General features: G+C 43.0%; 1 pseudogene; it reads left to right on the top strand.

The window, feature by feature from the left end:
- The window catches only part of LOC113007907 (kinesin heavy chain-like), a 43168-nt pseudogene extending 27716 nt beyond the window's left edge, over nt 1–15452 (top strand).
- The last annotated feature ends 4831 nt before the right edge of the window (nt 15453–20283 follow it).

Here is a 20283-nt window from a genome sequence, read left to right as displayed (position 1 = left end):
GCCCGCCACAGTTTCAAACTGGTCATGACTGGTCATGTCAACTCCTCAGCAAGGAAAATCGCTATTGGCTGTCCTAAAAGTCCCTAGAGGTTGCTAAAAGACGTCATCACCTAATTTGCATAATTGGTCATGCTAATATAATTGTAACCTACGCTGTTGGAGAGAGAAATAACATCATGGAAGAGACACAAAGTGAGCAAAAAACGTCCTAAATGCATTTAGAATTTATTTAGAACTACAAATTAAATTTCTTTTAGCAATTTTTTTTAATATCACAATTCCAACCCTGTTCCTTTATCCGGGCTTCGACCGGCAAAAGTGACCCGAAATAGGCGCTCTGGTGGAGTTACTTTATGTGTGTGTGTGTATGTGTGTTTATAAGTAGTTTTAAACCTTGTGATCCACAAAACAGCATAACAGTAAAAGAAGAACTGCGTTACAGTCAGTGAGGAAGCAGCGGCTTCGCTCATGCGCGATTCATTTGCAGTTTGGACGCATAGGTGTGAACATCTCCTGCAGCTGGGGGAGGACTATCCTCCGCCCGTGAGCGCTTTAGCACGGGTGAGGTGCCCACGGCAGCACCTGCTGCTTGTTGAGAGTAAGAGCAACACGCCCTTTCACGTCAAAAAGTTGTCATAAATAAGTCTCCAATAACACCAGAAAAAGTTGCCAGATTTGTCGCTAGTCGCTTTTTAGAAAAAAAGTCGCTAAGGGGCTCTGAAAACCCGCTAAATATAGCGACAAAGTCGCTAAGTTGGCAACACTGACTGAATGGCCACATCTGATTGATAAAAAAGTTACCGGAAACTCCACTGGCGGCATGTTATCTAATGTGTTAAACTAATTATTTTTTTAAAAAGTAACGAGTCGAATTTTGCAAATGTAGCGGAGTAAAAGTACCGTTTCTTCTTCACAAATGTACTCAAGTAAAAGTAAAACGTATCGTGCAAGAAAGGTACTTTAAAAGTAAATTTTTTTTCAAAAACTTAAGTAAATGTAACTGAGTAAATAGGGTTAGGGTTAACCCTAACCCTAACCCTACCCACCTCTGTATATACCAGTTTTTAAATTGTGTTGATAGGCCACATAAAACCAGACTCATGATAAACAATATATACGCGTGTTTTTTCCTCAATAGTTTCTTCACATTCACTGTCTAAGGACAGCGCAGCAAGCACTCTCTGCTTATGAGCAAACCCCCCCAAAAAAAACCCAAAACAGGGGAAGTTTTAGGAGTGGCGGCAAGAGAGAGAGAGAGAGAGAGCGAGTTTTGAGATGTGAGAGATTTGTGACGTTTAGCGTGTTTGGAGTGTGTAGTTAGTGTGTTGTCTTGTGTAGTTAGTGTGTTGTCTTGTGTAGTTAATGTGCTGTCTTGTGTAGTTAGTGTGTTGTCTTGTGTAGTTAATGTGCTGTCTTGTGTAGTTAATGTGTTGTCTTGTGTAGTTAATGTGCTGTCTTGTGTAGTTAGTGTGTTGTGGATAGTTTTGTGTTGTGTGTCAGAACAATGAGGCGGCTGCTGTCTCCAGGTAGAAACAGGAGTGATACACCTGCTGCTGTCAGACCTGCAGGTATCAGGCTGTGATGTTTCCTTTATAGTGGACAGAAATTATTTTTTTGGAGTGGCACAAATAATTTGTGGCATCTTATTCAAGAATGGCTGATTGTTCTGTAAACAGTTTGAAATGGTTATTTAAAAAAGGTAAAAGGTAAATGGATGCAAATAACTTTGTTGTTTGGAAAACTTGTGCATATGATTTTAAAATTGACGATTTATATTTGCATTTAAAGTTATGAAATATGATTCATTAAACATGTTTGTGGTTGTTACAGTAAAAAATATAACTTTTTCTACTCGGATTTTATGTTTTTTGTCTGATTTTAGATCAATTGTGTTAATACAGTATGTCAAAATGAAAACGTAACTGTAAATTCAGACACGTGAGGTTGTGCTGAAAAGGATGATACCAAACAAGGCAAATAAATAGTTTTTAAAGGTGAAATGTAGAGGAAACATCAAAAGTAGTTAAAAATGGCCAATTATACCCTGGACCCCGGAGGGTTAAACACTGTTTTTTAAAGTAACAGAATAGTTACTTTCCAAGTAATTAATTACTTTTAGAATCTTGTAACTCAGTTACTAACTCAGTTACTTTTTTGAAGAAGAAACTAGTAACTGTAATTAATTACTTTTTCAAATTAACTTGCCCAACACTCCACTAGGGACCGCTTGAGACAAAACAACATCTGGCATCTCAGTCAGGGTTGCTTTCACGGTCACTAAGACAACAGGCTGTTAGGTGAAAGGTGAGTGAATAGGGAAAAGCACTTAGTACATGTTTAGCAGAGTTTGTAGGTGCTGCTCCCCTGGATTGGACAAGGCAGATTGCTGAGAAGCTGGGACCAGCCCGAGGCACCGACGATGGGAGAATTAAGTGTAAACTATGATTTCTCCCCATCAATTTTAATCAATCAGATAGATGCACAGTCTCATATAAAACTTTGTATACTGATAAGTTGAGGAACTCTGATCTGCAACTTTACAGCCTGTGGTCTTCTGAACAAAGGGGATCCATGTACATGATAACATGTAATCATTCATCGCCTGCTTTAATAAATAATAATTAAAGAAAGAAGTGTTTTACTGGGGATTCCTCAAGGTGGATAAACAAACACGCTTTCAAGTCACATAACTGACAGTAGCTGTTTCCTCCAGCTGGTTCGGGATAACGCTGAGCTCCGCTGTGAGCTGCCCAAATTGGAGAAGCGTCTCCGGGCTACAGCGGAGCGAGTGAAAGCTCTGGAAACTGCTCTGAAAAATGCAAAAGAGTCAGCCGTGAGGGATCGCAAACGCTACCAACAGGAAGTTGACCGCATCAAAGAGGCTGTGCGGTCCAAAAACCTGTTCAGGAAAGGACACTCGGCTCAGATTGGTGAGAAGATAACTTAAAACAAGCCAAGTCTGATATGTGATGTGATAGGCTGTTTGTCTTTACCTAAACTCACCTGTTACCTGCATTCATATAGCCAAGCCAATAAGAGCCGGTCATCAGCACCATCAGAATCCGTCCTTCTCCCATGCTATCCGACCTACCATCAGAGGAGGGGGTGCAGGGTCCAGCCCACAACACCAACCCCCCCGACACCAACCTCAGCAACATCTCCACCAGAACAGCAGCAGCAAGTAGGCTCCAGGTGAGTCACACCTCAGAAACCATGGCACACAACTACAAAGCTTCAGCCACAACTTTATTTCTGTCAGCACTGCTTGTCAAACTGATCTGTTTTATTACAGCTCATTAAATAAAATGCTTGGGAGCTTTTCTACTGTATATTTGAGTGGAGGAAAACAGGATAAAAGACATGCTGTGGGAGAGAGCCAGAGATTAATAATAACTAATGATTAAATGCAGAGAGGTGTATAAACACATAGTGAGTGAAAAAGCTGACTGAAGAAGAAACACCCAGTGCATCATGGGAATCCCCCAGCAGCCAACACCCACATAGCAAGCAGGTCTGGCCCGGATCTGGTATCAAGCCGGGCCTGCTGGTTGACTTCTGGCATGGTAAGTGGTATGTCATCCAGATGTGGGCCAGGCCTGGCGTAGATGCCACTGTTTATGTTCCTATTTTCCTATTTTAGTTAGAAGACCCAAATGCCATGTTGCAATTAGAGATGGCACGATACCGATATCATAAATTTGGATATCTGCCAATACCGATATGAATCCGATATAGTGTGTTTTTTAATCAATAAAACTTTTTTTAATATCTTGCTGCTTTTTGTATAAGTTCATACTCAAGTTAAAAAAAACACAAGCTATTCTGTTATACCTTTATGCAAAAAATGCACTGCACCCAAAATATTTCATAGTTCAGCAAAACTGATCAATCTAATAAACTTAAACCTGCTCCATCCTCCCTGTTCTGGTGTTTTAAAGAGTAAGCAACCTAACTAATAGGGTTCTAAAACTCCCAGCAAAAAACCCCAAAAAATAGGGAACCACCCTCCACCTCATGATGCTTAATCGACGTAATCAACTTTAATTTGATGCAGTGTGGAAAAAAAATACACAGAAATAAATTAATTTTGAAGAGTAATTAAATAGATTCATCATCTTTCTTCAACAGAACTGCAGACTGCACAGATGGTTCCCTAAGGAAAAAGTACTATAGCTTACTAGGGTATATTAGACTTAATAGTTACTATATACAGTAATGGACGACAGACAAACGCTTTTAAATCTCCAATTCTCTTACTCGCATTGCTCGGATCCATATTGGAACCTGGGCAGTGTTGGGGAGTAACGGAATACATTTACCGCGTTACGTATTTAAAATACAAAATATGAGTAACTGTATCCGTTACAGTTACCGTTTAAAAAGGTGGTATTTAGAATACAGTTACTTTGTTGAAATAAATGGATTACACAAGGGTATTTTCCTGTTTCATATTATCGCGGGTCAGGACTGTTTGGGTTCTGTTTGTTTTGTTGTTCCAGGCGGCAGCGTTACGGTTGCCATGGTTACAGGGTAACGCTCTCTCTGTGTTTCCTGGGTGAGAGAGCACCTTTTTGTTGTTGTGCTAAGCTAATAGGCAGAATGCTACAGGCATCGCCCTAAATAATGTAGCCTCATGGGCAGTGTAGTCCGTGCTGCAGGGAGAATGGACTGCTATACACGTTATGTGTCTGTGAGCGCGAGGAGGGAGAAAAAGGAGAGTAGAAAAGTACAAGTTGTCATCGAGCAGAAACAGGAGCTGGAAGCACATATTATTATAGCATATATAGCATATAATAATAACCACTGCAGCCAAACAGAGAGCCTGACGAGCCCAGTTGTAAGTAAGCTATTAAGACTTAACTGTACACTGTTCGCGTTTTCCTCCGAAACAATAAGTTCCGTTGGAGCAGCCTTTCAACGCCTCTCTCTGTCTAAAACTTGACCCAGAGAACAAAGTAAAGCTATTTTTCGGCTACGAGCCCAACACGGAACCCGACGTATTAGTCAGAGGTCCCTTTACTACGGTTTGGAGCCGCGGACCTTCAGTAACAGTAATAAATCACACAGCAATAGTACATTCATGTAGTTGTAAAAAGCATGATAATATATTAAGAAATCCAAAGTATTCAGAATATGTTACTCTCATTGAGTAACGTAATAGAATACATTACAAAATACATTTTGGGGCATGTATTCTGTAATCTGTAGTGGAATACATTTTAAAAGTAACCTTCCCAACACTGAACCTGGGTGACGCCACCCTGTTACGGCTAGACTCCACCAGTATTTCCTGCCTACCCCTTCCCAACCTGCACAAGAAACGTTACAGGAAACGGGGTAATAGGAGTGTTCTTCGCGTCCGCCTCAAGGCTTACCTTAAAGCAAGGGCTACGGATTATCCAAATGCTGGCCAGGATAGTCTACGCTTTCTCCCCTCCTCCGGAGATAAAGTTTCTTCTCTTAAGTCCTCGCTTCCTTTAGTGTCGAGCCCTGTTTCTTCTCCTGGTTGTTCATCAACCTTCCATCAGTTTGAGCCCGTGTCACTCCTTACTCTTAAGCGATTAGTTGAGCAACTGAATAATACTAATCCTATATATATCCTCCCATCTTGCATAGTATAGGTATAGTATATCGACCCATCAGCTTTTAAACATGCCGTAGTCCAGCCTGGTCTTAAAAAAAGGAACCTTGATTATAATGATTATGTTAATTGCAGGCCGAGCTCCCATTCCTGTCTAAAATTCTCGAGAGGATAGTTTTTTCACAACTCCTGTCGTATTTGGATGCGAATGACATTATTGATAAATTCCAGTCTGCCTTTAAACCACGTCATAGCACCGAAACAGCTTTGCTTAGAGTCCTAAATGATCTTCTAATTGCTGATACTGGATGCGCTGCGGTCCTAGTTCTATTGGATTTATCCTCGGCATTTGAAATGGTCGATCACAGCATGTTGTTAGCGAGGCTTGAGCATAATAATAATGGATTGGATTTATACAGGGAGTGCAGAATTATTAGGCAAGTTGTATTTTTGAGGAATAATTTTATTATTGAACAACAACCATGTTTTCAATGAACCCAAAAAACTCATTAATATCAAAGCTGAATGTTTTTGGAAGTAGTTTTTAATTTGTTTTTAGTTTTAGCTATTTTAGGGGGATATCTGTGTGTGCAGGTGACTATTACTGTGCAGAATTATTAGGCAACTTAACAAAAAACAAATATAATTTCAATTACTTATTTTTACCAGTGAAACCAATATAACATCTCCACATTCACAAATATACATTTCTGACATTCAAAAACAAAACAAAAACAAACCAGCGACCAATATAGCCACCTTTCTTTGCAAGGACACTCAAAAGCCTGCCATCCATGGATTCTGTCAGTGTTTTGATCTGTTCACCATCAACATTGCGTGCAGCAGCAACCACAGCCTCCCAGACACTGTTCAGAGAGGTGTACTGTTTTCGCTCCTTGTAAATCTCACATTTGATGATGGACCACAGGTTCCCAATGGGGTTCAGATCAGGTGAACAAGGAGGCCATGTCATTAGTTTTTCTTCTTTTATACCCTTTCTTGCCAGCCACGCTGTGGAGTACTTGGACGCGTGTGATGGAGCATTGTCCTGCATGAAAATCATGTTTTTCTTGAAGGATGCAGACTTCTTCCTGTACCACTGCTTGAAGAAGGTGTCTTCCAGAAACTGGCAGTAGGACTGGGAGTTGAGCTTGACTCAATCCTCAACCCAAAAAGGCCCCACAAGCTCATCTTTGATGATACCAGCCCAAACCAGTACTCCACCTCCACCTTGCTGGCGTCTGAGTGGGACTGGAGCTCTCTGCCCTTTACCAATCCAGCCACGGGCCCATCCATCTGGCCCATCAAGACTCACTCTCATTTCATCAGTTCATAAAACCTTAGAAAAACCAGTCTTGAGATGTTTCTTGGCCCAGTCTTGACGTTTCAGCTTGTGTGTCTTGTTCAGTGGTGGTCGTCTTTCAGCCTTTCTTACCTTGGCCATGTCTCTGAGTATTGCACACCTTGTGCTTTTGGGCACTCCAGTGATGTTGCAGCTCTGAAATATGGCCAAACTGGTGGCAAGTGGCATCTTGGCAGCTGCACGCTTGACTTTTCTCAGTTCATGGGCAGTTATTTTGCGCCTTGGTTTTTCCACACGCTTCTTGTGACCCTGTTGACTATTTTGAATGAAACGCTTGATTGTTCGATGATCACGCTTCAGAAGCTTTGCAATTATGAGACTGCTGCATCCCTCTGCAAGATATCTCACTATTTTTGACTATTCTGTGCCTGTCAAGTCCTTCTTTTGACCCATTTTGCCAAAGGAAAGGACGTTGCCTAATAATTATGCACACCTGATATAGGGTGTTGATGTCATTAGACCTTCTCATTACAGAGATGCACATCACCTAATATGCTTAATTGGTAGTAGGCTTTCGAGCCTATACAGCTTGGAGTAAGGCAACATGCATGAAGAGGATGATGTGGACAAAATACTCATTTGCCTAATAATTCTGCACTCCCTGTATAGCCCAAAGCACTTTACAATGCCACTATTCATTCACTCTCGCATTCACACACTGGTGGATGCAAGCTACGGTTGTAGCCACAGCTGCCCTGGGGCAGACTGACAGAAGCGAGGCTGCCATATCGCACCATCGGCCCCTCTGGCCAACACCAGTAGGCGAAGTGTCTTGCCCAAGAACACAACGGCCAGGACAGAGAGCCCGGGGATCGAACCGGCAACCTTCCGGTTACAGATGCGCTTCCCAACCCCCTGAGCCACGGTCGCTCTCCAATAGGTCCTTCTCGGTCAACCTGGGCACCTGCTCTTCCTCCGCTGCACCTGTCTGCTGTGGAGTGCCTCAAGGATCTGTGCTGGGCCCTATTCTTTTCTTGCTGTATATGCTCCCTCTAGGTGCAATCTTTGAGAAATACAATATCGCTTTTCACTGTTATGCTGACGATATACAGATCTACATTGAACTAGCTGATGATCCTGCTCTGTCTCTGCACTGCTTTCAAGAGTGAATGTGTCAGGTCAAAGAGTGGCTCTTAGGAAACTCTCTTATCTTGTCAAGGCTCTGAAGCCAGATGCAGGGAGACATGGAGAGAAAAACATAGGATGACGTAGGGAGATAACACAGACGAACCGGCAACAGGCAGGATAACACACAGGGCTTAAATACACACAGCAGTAATCAAGGGATGGGAGTCAGGAGAGGAACACACATGGGAAAAATCAGAGCTGATGAGACAGGGAGACGTAAATTGAACACCCTCACATGAGACAAAGACCTTCAAAGTAAAACAGGAAACTCACACACGCAAAGACAGACTCAGAGACGCGGGCTTAACACAGACCTGGCTACAATAGAGGGGATACACAGAACCAAAACGTAAGAATAAACAAAGATACATCAAGAAATCAAAGATTAACAATACAGAACAGAAAACACTGGGTCACAGACCCAGGACTGTGACATATCTTAAATGATAATAAAACTGAAATCGTTGTATTTGATAGTAATATTCCTCGCGGACAATTTCACGATGCCTTTGTTTCCCTTGCCAGCTCCCTCTCTGACACTGTTAGCAATTGATAAACAAGTGTCCGCTGTAGTTAGATCTAGTTTCTACCAACTGCGTGTCATTTCTAAGGCTAGGCATTATGTTCTGCATAAGGACCTGGAAAAGCCTTTGTGACCTTCTGGAACTGGGAGGTTTGAATCTATTACCCCTGTTCTAGCTGACCTGCACTGCCTACCCATTAAATACTGCATCCAATTTAAAATACTGCTGCTTACTTTTAAAATTATCAACAACACAGACCGTGCGTTTGCCTTGGCTGCACCACATTTATGGAATAACCTTCCTATTGTTATCTGCGCGTCTGACTCTATCCAATCATTTAAATCACGGTTAAAAACCTATTTATTTAACCTTGCCTTTCCTGCTTGTTAATGCCTGCATCTGATCCCTAGACTTACTCTATTTTACCTTTTATACATATCTTTTGTGGTTTTGTGCTTTTAACATGTTTTACTTGATATGCATTTTATGCCATTCCTGTGTATTAGTAACACTGACCTGTTAGCATACTTGGTATTTTGTTATGGTCCTATAATGTTTATAATATTTCTGTCTTATTTTCTGTCTTTTATGTGAAGCACTTTGGTATACCATTGGTTTTTAAATGTGCTCTATAAATAAAGTTGTATTGTATTCTTTTGTTAGAGGATCTTCGGGTAGAGTTTTAAATCTCACATTGATATTCCAGAAGAGCGTAGCGGGTGTATGAGAGTCTTTGTATCTTTCACACACATGTTGTGTAATAGGGGGCAGAATCAATAGAAAAGCAAACAAAAAACAAAATAATGCACCTGTTTTAGGAGCCGAAGTAGCACGCTGCCATCACATCAATCCAAGATTAATTGGATTCCTCACAGTGTTATTGGAGGCCAAGGTAACGCCATTTAACACTGGCAGTCCCAGGCTTCTACCTTTCTACCTTTAAAACCCGCCACCAGCCAAATGGCTGGTAGGCTTTTAGCTAAGCTTTAGCTTCAGGCAAGTGGAAGCTAAATTGGCTAGTCATTCATATGTAAATTGGGTTGTTACCTGGGAATTCTGGAGGGAGGGGAGTGGGGGTGTGTGGATGAGGGGGTGGGGGAGCTGCTAAAAGCGGTGAGCTTCCTTTTGTTTCATCTTGATGCATTCTCAATCATCCAGGGAAACAAATCTCCAAAAGTCACCAACTTGGAGTGTTTCAGTTTGCCATCTTAGGGAGAAATCAACACACATGGGTGTATGTCCTTTGTTGCTGAGATTTATTGATAAAAACAGTACAAAAAATCAACCATTTGTACACATTTTTACAAATAATTATAAAAAGTGAGTGAGTACATTTCAACATTTTCAGCAATCACTCACAATCCTGGCACTGCCATGGTATCTGTAGTCTGCATTTACCACATGTGTATCTGTTGCAGTGAACACATCGCACAGTGGCATGATTGTTCTTGCAATTGTGTTTGACCTGACACATGGCTCTTTTTCCAGGGCTCGGTGTGGAGGGTTGTGTCAAAGGCAACTGTTCTTTTCTTGCCTTCTTCGCAGCTACATGAGAGTGAGCTAACTCCCTTGCAAGCTCCACCAGGAAGTCCACCCGTCTTTCCTTCGTCCCGGAGCATGCTTGATACAGCACATGTGCATTCAGTGCTGCCATGTCAATCATGTTATAAAACACGGCAACTGGCCAGCGCCGTGTTCCTCTGCGGACAGTGTACTCCCGAACCATCTGGTCCATCTGGACCATCTGGGTTTTGTGCCTCGCCCCGCGCTGAAACACAAAAACGTGCTCCCCAGGATGGAAGCTGGCTCCAGCAGGTTTGTGAGGACCTCAGAGCTCAGCTTCAGGGCCTGCAGGGGGATGTCTGATCACAGCTACAGCTGCAGTTATTATATGATATAGCTGTTTACAACTAACATTTAAACTCTCCATTCCTTCAACCTCTGCTGCCACGCTGACGGCGTATGCGGCCAAACGGAAGAAGACAGTCTATATTCTTAGCAGCATGCACGGCGTGGTTCAGACTGATAACACTACCAAAAGGAAGCCAAACACTGTCACCCTTTACAACAAAACAAAGTGTGGCGTGGATGTGATGGACCAGATGGTTCGGGAGTACACTGTCCGCAGAGGAACACGGCGCTGGCCAGTTGCCGTGTTTTATAACATGATTGACATGGCAGCACTGAATGCACATGTGCTGTATCAAGCATGCTCCGTCCCGGACGGGTGGACTTCCTGGTGGAGCTTGCAAGGGAGTTAGCTCACTCTCATGTAGCTGCGAAGAAGGCAAGAAAAGAACAGTTGCCTTTGACACAACCCTCCACACCGAGCCCTGGAAAAAGAGCCATGTGTCAGGTCAAACACAATTGCAAGAACAATCATGCCACTGTGCGATGTGTTCACTGCAACAGATACACATGTGGTAAATGCAGACTACAGATACCATGGCAGTGCCAGGATTGTGAGTGATTGCTGAAAATGTTGAAATGTACTCACTCACTTTTTATAATTATTTGTAAAAATGTGTACAAATGGTTGATTTTTTGTACTGTTTTTATCAATAAATCTCAGCAACAAAGGACATACACCCATGTGTGTTGATTTCTCCCTAAGATGGCAAACTGAAACACTCCAAGTTGGTGACTTTTGGAGATTTGTTTCCCTGGATGATTGAGAATGCATCAAGATGAAACAAAAGGAAGCTCACCGCTTTTAGCAGCTCCCCCACCCCCTCATCCACACACCCCCACTCCCCTCCCTCCAGAATTCCCAGGTAACAACCCAATTTACATATGAATGACTAGCCAATTTAGCTTCCACTTGCCTGAAGCTAAAGCTTAGCTAAAAGCCTACCAGCCATTTGGCTGCTCTCCGGGTTTTAAAGGTAGAAAAGCCAAATGGCTGGGCTCTGGGCCTTCCTAGTGTTAAAGTATCTGGTTAGATATCATGTTTTTAAGGTTTTTAGAAAACCCTGATGGACTAATCCCAGGCTATCGAGACTAGCAATTGGGACATGGAATGTCACTTCACTGGTGGGGATAGGTAACGACAGGCCAAGAGGACCATGGGTCAGGCAGTAGCCGAAGCAAAAACCTGGGTTTAGGTGGAATTCGGAGAGGCCGTGCTGAAAGCCTTTTTAATTCTACTGACATGTCATCTGTATGAAAAAGCAGAGTCTGTGTACAAGGGGGGGCGAATTGTCAATCACCGGGAGTGAGGCCACTTAAACAACTCCATGGTTGCAGAAGTCCTGGGGTGGAAGAAGTTTGGCCTAAGTTCCTGAAGGCTCTGGATGCTGTAGAGCTGTTTTGGTGGTTCCCATCTTTGCCCTCCCAGGAAAGTCTATGCCAGGGTGCTGGGAAAGAGAGCACATATCTACATGGATATTAAAGTCACTCGCTATAATTATTTTATCTACACTGATAAAAAGTCTGAGAAAACTGAATAGGAACAAACTCTTTCTCCCGGGTCAGAGTATGTTTAATATTTAATGTTGAAACCCTGAATTAACTGTTTAATCAGTCAGTTTGTTAACTTCCTTCTGAGTCGTCATTTTTTTAATCACTCCCATTCTTCACAGGTAGCAGATGACTCTGGATCAATTTCCTTTTCTGTGGATCTTTGAACTCTCCTGTTTTCACCACTCTGCCTATACTGGAACCACACCCCACAATGTTCTGCCTTAACAGCCATTCCACCTTAAACAATCCACCTTAACAGCCTTGCCAGCTTAACAAACATTCCACCCTAACGCAGGTGCTCTCTCTGACTGTTTTCTGAATTTTTGTTGTTGTTCTTTATTCTCAAACAATCAAATATCTTCAAAGAATTACCGCTAAGAAAAGTTAGTATCTTCTTTTTTTTTTTTTAACTAAATGACATTTTTAGATTTTGGGGTCTCTGTTGCCTTTATTACACAGCACAGTGGAGAAAGAGAGGAAGGATGCTCTCGGATCAGTTCTGCCTGGTCGCTGCATCTGGTTGCCTTTAGCTGTGAGCTAAACCTGAGTCTGAATCTGAGTCTGTAAACCTGTCAGTGTTTACTCATCATGTTTAAGACATTCAACTCTCAGATTTAAAGCAAACAGATTTTTCACAGAGGTGCAGAATTCCTCGTTTGAAATTAAATTAAAAAATAGTTTATTATCTTTAAAAAGTGTTATTCTCCAAACCTAGGTAATCTGGAAATGCTGCTCCCTGATTCCAACTCCACCCAAGGACAAAAACTTTTAGCAGTCTAAACTCTACGCAGCCGTTTGTTGACTTCGGCAGTGAGCCACGCCAAAATAAAGGTCCCTAATGTTCCCTGCCCAATATGAAAGTCAAACAACAGATAGATTTCTAACCCAAGGTCCTACTCAAACAAGAGAAAATAGATTTCAACAGAAAAGGCTTCTCATTCATATCAGGCTGCTGCCGTGTTTAACATATAGTGAAAGAATACTCCAGGTTGTCTAATTTACAAAACTATTAATAACTATTTACAAAGAGCTTGATTAGGTCTCACAACGCCACACACACAAGTTCACTCACTTTACTCACTAATGAACTTTTTGACTCAGGAGTTTCACACAGAGAACACTCAAAAGTTACCATCAGAAACACACAGCTTGTTGTCCAGTCTGGGAACAGGAATCCAAGCAAACAACTCGGCTGTCAAGATATACCCACACAGGACCCTGGGAGGGAGGAGAGAGAAAAACCCACACCCACATTCTCTGGTGGGAGGGGTCACACAAATAAAAACACACATAACAATGATACTAAAATCAGTCAGGGCTGTAGACTAACTTTTTGCCACAGTTGCCTGGTGCACCTAACTTTTTTTCCTTAGGTGCACCACCACCTGTCAACACAAAGTTCTTTGTTTGGAGCACATTTCTACAAGAAAGACAAGTTACTGAAAAAATTGTTTAAAGTGCTTCACTGAGCTGAAATTTAAACTTAAAACATCTCAAGATATATTCAATAAAAAGAAAATGTAAATTACAAAGACCTGAAAGTGCCTGACAGGCTTCAAAATGAACATCTCAGTATCTGAACAGCTTTATATCTTATGGACCCTCCCCCATTACAGTCACATGGCCCTCAGATGTCCTGTAATCTGGCCTTTTCCCCCTTTTTCCCCATGTGTCTGTGATGACACCTGTAACCCGGGCACACGTGACATCATTACTGTACATGGGGTTTACCTTCAAGACATTTTTCTTGTGAAGAATTATTTTGGACTTGAACTTAGTGAACGGAACATCTTCTTTGGGAATATCGTAGGCAATGTTAAACTTAATCATCACATCGGCCTCCTGTGACGACCTGTTTGCTGCCGCTGAAAGGCAGAGGGGAGAAGCCAGTGCATTTATCGCAGCATATAATGTGTTTTCTGAATGCACTGCTTTTTCAGCGTTTCTTTTTGAAACGTATTAGCTGCAGTCACAAATGCAGTATTGCCGGCCACAGTTTCTCCACACTCACTGCAGTAAATGCAGTGCGTCATGTTGTCAGCTTTACTGTATCTTAGCCAGGGAAACTGGTCAAGCCGCTCTCTTCCCAACGTATACACTTTACGCCTTTACTGTCAGTGGGCTCTGAGTCCATCGTATGTGGCTCATTATCTGATGCCGTCTCTGAACCAGTGTTAGACATAACCTGAGAGGTTGATGGCTCCGTGTCAGAGCACTCGCTATGAATTTCAGAGGGATCAGGCCTTAACGAAACAGTTATCAATCGTTCTTTTCATCTTTTCTCATTACCCACAACTACAGCCACTTCTATCAGGTCTAGGCTGCTCACCTCTGTCTATCTGCCTGCACCTTCAAATGTACACACACAGGCTTACATCTGGACCATGACCAATCAGAGAGCTCCTGCCCCTCACTATCTCTGATTGGTTTAGACCACGATACAGGCATAATGTGTGATGTTTTCTTTACTTGAATGACTGGTTGCACCGGTGTGACCTAGGATTCTTTTAGTCACACCACTGAGAAGTTAGGTCGCATGTCACACTCTAGAGCCTTGTTTATGTTGATGCATTAAAAACCTCAAATCTTTTTTTTTTAATGAAACAAATGTTTCTCACATTTTTTTTTTCATTTTGAAATAAAAATTTCAAAGTGTTACAACTTTTGATTATATGAGTTTTTAAACCATAAATATGATTGCAGCTTTAAAAGACGCTGCTAGAGGAATAAAATTCAGGAAATTCCAGGAACATGATCGAAAGTTTTTCTTTTTTTCTTTTTTTTAAAAATGAATTTAAAACTTGTTTTCCTGACGACAGTGTTGGATTGCAGATATTGATTGTGTGTTTTTAATGTGTTTATTACTGAAATGTAATTTAAGGAGTTTATTTTACTGTTTATTTATTAGCTTAAAGTGAAAAATGTGTATGTTACTTTTGTCACCCAGCTGGAAATGATCATGTGTCAGTGTGTTTGTGCATGTGTTAGTGTTGTGGTTGTTGTTGTGAATCTGTAGTAAGTTTACAGAGCGGCGAGGCTGATGAATGACAGCTTCAAAGTGACACGATCAGCTGATGGCAGATGTTGTGAACAGGAAGTTAGTGGCATGATGTCAGCCAATCAGAACATCATGTTTTCTGCAGTGTTTGTGGTCACTTTACATCTCCAACATTATTCAGTATTGAAAGCAAACTAAAGCACATCTGTTTGTAAGTGTTTATTGATGTATTGGTAATGTTTACGTGCTGCTAATGAAAGTGTTTATCATAACTATGTTCATAATGTGCTGTAAGAACAAAGTGAAGTGATTCACAGGTTGTTGTAAAGACATCGAACATCACGTGTTTCTGAACTTGTCAAATAAAGTGAAAAATTGAGTGTTTATCTGACATCAGGAATAGCGTTTACTTCTTAATCATTTATTTAAACACTGGAAAAATTTGAGATCGGATGATTAAACTGATAAATTTTTCATATACAGGTCAGTGATGTATCTGGCTTAAGTAGTTAAGCTCGTGATTAATTACAAGGAGTGGAATGTCCCTTCTATTTTTTTTCTGTTTCTTGTAAAAAATCTAATAAAATTCAAGTCTTAAAAAAACACTGGAAAAATTCTAGAATAACATTTATAAAACAGACTTTTAGTCAGCCTCTCATGAACTGCCACTTTACCGTGACACTTTGGGGGTATCCAAATTCATGGACTACATCCTCCTGAGGCCGCATTTGTTGGCCGACATGCCGAAGGCTGTCCAGATTCGTAGACTCCTCCAAATGCAGCCGACAAATGCGTCCTCCTTTTCTCCAAATTTGAAGGATGGGTCGGGTGTGTCCTTCGTGGCCCACCATATCCCAGAATTCATAGCGCGGCCCAGCCAATTCCAGTTTCCAACAATGGCGGTCACTACTAAGTTTTTAATATTAGGCAGACTACCACCAAATATGAATTCTGCCAACATTAGTCTCCTGCTAAAACCAGGCAAAGACCCTTTATTTCCCTCAAGCTATCGTCCAATTTCTCTTTTAAATGTAGACCTTAAAATAATCTGCAAAACTCTCTCAAAGAGATTAGAGAAAACAACCCCCTCTTAATTCATCCTGACCAAACTGGTTTCATAAAAGGTCGGCACTCCTCAACAAACACTCATAGATTACTTAATTTAATAGACTACTCATACGATAAAAACATCAAAACCATAATATTATCTCTAGATGCAGAAAAAGCATTTGACAGAGTTAACTGGAAATTTTTATTCGCAACTTTACACAAATTTGGTTTTGGAAACTCTTTCATAAACTGGATAAGAATATTATACAATTCCCCAACAGCTCGTATCAGAACAAATGACCAGACATCCTCCAGCTTCTGTCTCCTGAGGGGCATCAAGACAGGGATGCCCACTCTCCCCTTCACTTTTTGCAATTTTTATCGAACCTCTAGCAGCAGCATTTAGACAGGCTACAATTAAGGGCATAAAATGTAAGAACATAGAACATAAAATCAGTCTCTATGCGGATGATGTGTTGCTTTTTCTGCAAAACACACAAACCAAGCTCTCTGAGGTAATTACTCTAATAAACTGGTTTTCAAGAGTTTCAGATTATTCAATTAACTGGCCAAAATCTACAGTTCTTCCCATTAACTGCTCCTTCCATAATTCTTCCTCTGCCCCACTACAATCTGGAAATATTAAATATTTAGGTATTAATGTTTCTCCTAAGCTTTCAGACTTAACTAAATTAAACCACATCCCACTTCTAAAGAAAGTAGAAGGCGATCTGACTAGATGGAAATCTTTACCCATATCACTCATGGGAAGGGTCGCCACTATAAAAATGATGATCTTGCCAAAAATAAATTACTTATTTTTGATGATCCCTAACAAACCATCACAAGATTGGAAATATATGAATCCAGAGATCTGAACCAAATTCCTTTGGAAAGATAAACCCCCACGTATCAGCTTAAAAATGCTACAAAGAACCAAGGATAGAGGAGGATTAGATCTGCCTAATTTTCACCAATACTTCTTAGCCAACAGGCTTCAGTTCATCTCAGAATGGTTAAAACATACCTTCTTAGATGAGCCCTGGCTAGATGTTGAACAGGCACTATGCAATGATCTAGAGATTTCAGACCTACCATTTATTAGCTCAAACATCAAAAGACATGAATGCTTTAAAAGTATCAACATCAGCTTTTCTCTGACAGCATGGTGGGAGTTTCTAAAAATAACGGAGTCTTCATTAATCCTATGCAAACGTACACCTATCTGGAATAACCCTGACATATTACAAAACAATAATATGATTAATTTCCCAGAATGGAGTTGTAAAGGAATTAAATACTTAGAATATATATTAGAGGGAACAGAATTTATTCCATTTGACAGACTAGTTGCACAATATGGGATCAACAAGAAAAGATTTTTAGAATATCAAAAAATTAAATCCATAGTAAAAAAGAAATTTAACCTCAGTCAAGTTGAATTACAAACACCACCAAGTGCGGTACATTTTCTTACTCTTAAATCCCCCAAATTATTATCTAAAATATACAGAACACTTTCTAAATTAGATGAATCAATATCCCTTCCTATTGCAAAGTGGGAAGCAGATTTATCAGTCAGCTTAGACCAAAACTTCTGGTCTCAGATTTGCTTAAAAACCTTTAAATTGATTAAAAATCCCAGTCTGCAATTAATACAATACAAAACACTACATAGAGTGCACTATACAGATCATCGGATGTTCAAGATGGGCTTTACATCTTCCAACAACTGCTCACATTGTCAAGGCAATACACCAGACAATTACATTCACGCTCTTTGGTTCTGTCCACCAGTTCAGAAGTTTTGGCACGAGATATGTGAAGACTTATCAAAGTGTCTGAAATGTAAAATTCCAACCTCCCCTTTAGTATGCTTGTTGGGAAAATTGGATGAGGTCACTACAGAAACTAATACAGTCCACATGGTTTTTACTGCCCTATGCATCGCCAAGAAAACGGTCCTCATGAACTGGAAAAATAAAAATAATCTTAATTCTAGCCAATATAGAAACCTTCTAATAGATCACATTAGTCTCGATATATCCTCTGCCACCACATTTGATCAATCCCTCTGGGCTCCTTTGATCGGCTTCATCACCTAGCAGGGGTAAGGGGTCGTGGTTTGGTCCCGCCTTAGCTACTGTGGTTGATGTGGAGTTGGGACGGGCTTAGGGCGCCTGGAGGACCCCTAGAGACGTTATCCCTGGAGGGCTTAACCCGGGGGTTGTGTTCATAACCTGGTTAGTGGCTCTGGTCGCTCTTAGAGGTTGTTCTCCTCGTGGCTACGTGCAGCGGGGCTGGAGGATGGTCTGTACTGGTGGACGTAGGTTACTGGCCTGGCTGCCCCTGAGTGGATCCAGGGCAGGCGTGGAGGTTTGGGGTTCGGGGGTGCTTCGCCTCCGTGCTGGGGCTCTGGCTGGGCCTTGGGGGCTTTGGTCCTCGTCGGTGTGTCACCGAGGTTGTGAGTGGGTGGGTGCACGGGGGCTCAGCCCTGGCACAGGGGGCCTCTTGTGCATCGGCCTAACTGGGGGGCTCTTCAACTGGTGGGGAGGTTGTTCCATCCTTGCAGGAGTCCACTCTGCAGGTGGGGGAGAGACATAGGAGAGGTGGAGAATAAACTTAACCTGGGTGTCTGTTGTCTTGTGTAGTCTGGGAGATGATTGAATGTTGGGGTGGGTACAGTTTCCTCTGCGGTGGGGTAGGGTGGGCTGCCCCGGGTCCTGTGGGGCTTGGCAGTGCTACCGTAGGCCCCGGTCTGGATGGACCTGGGCTCCCTTGCCTTGGTGGGTACCAGAGGACGGGGGTGCCTACTGGGGTCAGCGGGGGAGCTGGCCCTAGGGAGGGGCATCCTCCCCTCCCTCCTTTTCCTCCCCATCCCCGGCTACCTCCCTCTTCCCGCTCCACCACACTCACCCACACAGGTAGGGCCTTGGGGTGCGGGTGTGTCACCAGGGTGCAGGGGAGACATTCCCCCCCCCCCCCTCTGTCCCCTTCTGGCCACCTGTGCCTCAATTTTATCTCACAACTTAGACATCCACATTACTTACACTCTCATAACACACACATATATATAGGGCCTTGAGGGTGGGCACGTTAACGGCGTCCAGTGGACGGTCTGTGTACTCAAACCTGCCTCTGGCGCCGGTGCCCACCTCTCAATTTTAAATCCATGTAGACATTGAGGGTTCTCGGAAGGGGCCGTGCTAACACCTGCTGCTCTCTGGCAGCAGCAGCACCATGCTCTCCCTTGTTTTAAATGCACTTTAGAACAACACGCAGCAACACTACACATGAGCGGGAGGAGGGAGGTATGGGGTCTTCACACACCCCCGTTCTCTGCTAGCCATCGGGGCGGGGGGGCCGGGAGGAGATGTTGGCTGTCCAATTGGCCTCCCTGCTGCTGCGGAGCCTGGGACGGTCTGCTTGCCTCCACTCCGGGGGGAAGGGTAACATCTCTTGGGTCTGGGTTCTGTTTCCCCCTCTGGGGGCGAGGGTACCTGGACCCGAGGTATAGAGTATGTTTGGGGAGTGTGATTGTGTGTACATGTCCATTTATGTCAATCCTTACGTTGGGTGAGTGCTGAGTGTTTGTATATGTGTGCTTGAGGGTGGGAATGCATGTTGTGCAATGCAATGCTGTGTGTGCCTGTTTGTCTGTGTCTATATGTCAGGTCGGGTCTTAGACTCCACCTCTCTGGGAACTCCCAGGCCCTCCAAGGCCTATCTCCCCTCACCACACTCCCTGCCGGTGACTGATGCCCTCAGGGGTCGGTGCATTGGTGGTTCTTGGTGTTCGGGGCTGGGCACTCAGGTATGTACCGGCTCACTCCCGGTGGCTACCTGGCGGGGCCTGGCGCCTGTTGCTCGGTCAGGCCTCCTCCGGGGTGCGGGGGGCCCTCCGGCCTCCGGCCTCTGGGCCTGCGGCTCGGTTCACTCTGGCACAGTTGGCTGCCGGCAGGGCCGGCGGGCATGCCGGTGCAGCCCCTCTAGCTTCTGCTCGGTGGCTACTGGGTGACGCCTCGTCTGGGGATCCTCAGCCCTTCCCATGAGGGTGGCACGGATGCCCCTCCGGTGGTCCTCCTTGGGCTCTCGCACTCTGGGGCCTCTGGATGTCTGGGGCCTGGATCTCCTCCATGCCTGCTTCATGCCCTGGGCGACGGGGCTATGGCTCTCT

This window comes from Astatotilapia calliptera, chromosome 16, assembly GCF_900246225.1.
Source record: "Astatotilapia calliptera chromosome 16, fAstCal1.2, whole genome shotgun sequence".
In the NCBI taxonomy this organism is placed as follows: domain Eukaryota; kingdom Metazoa; phylum Chordata; class Actinopteri; order Cichliformes; family Cichlidae; genus Astatotilapia; species Astatotilapia calliptera.
Note: the sequence above shows the minus strand (reverse complement) of the source record. Positions and strands in the feature narration are given on the sequence as shown.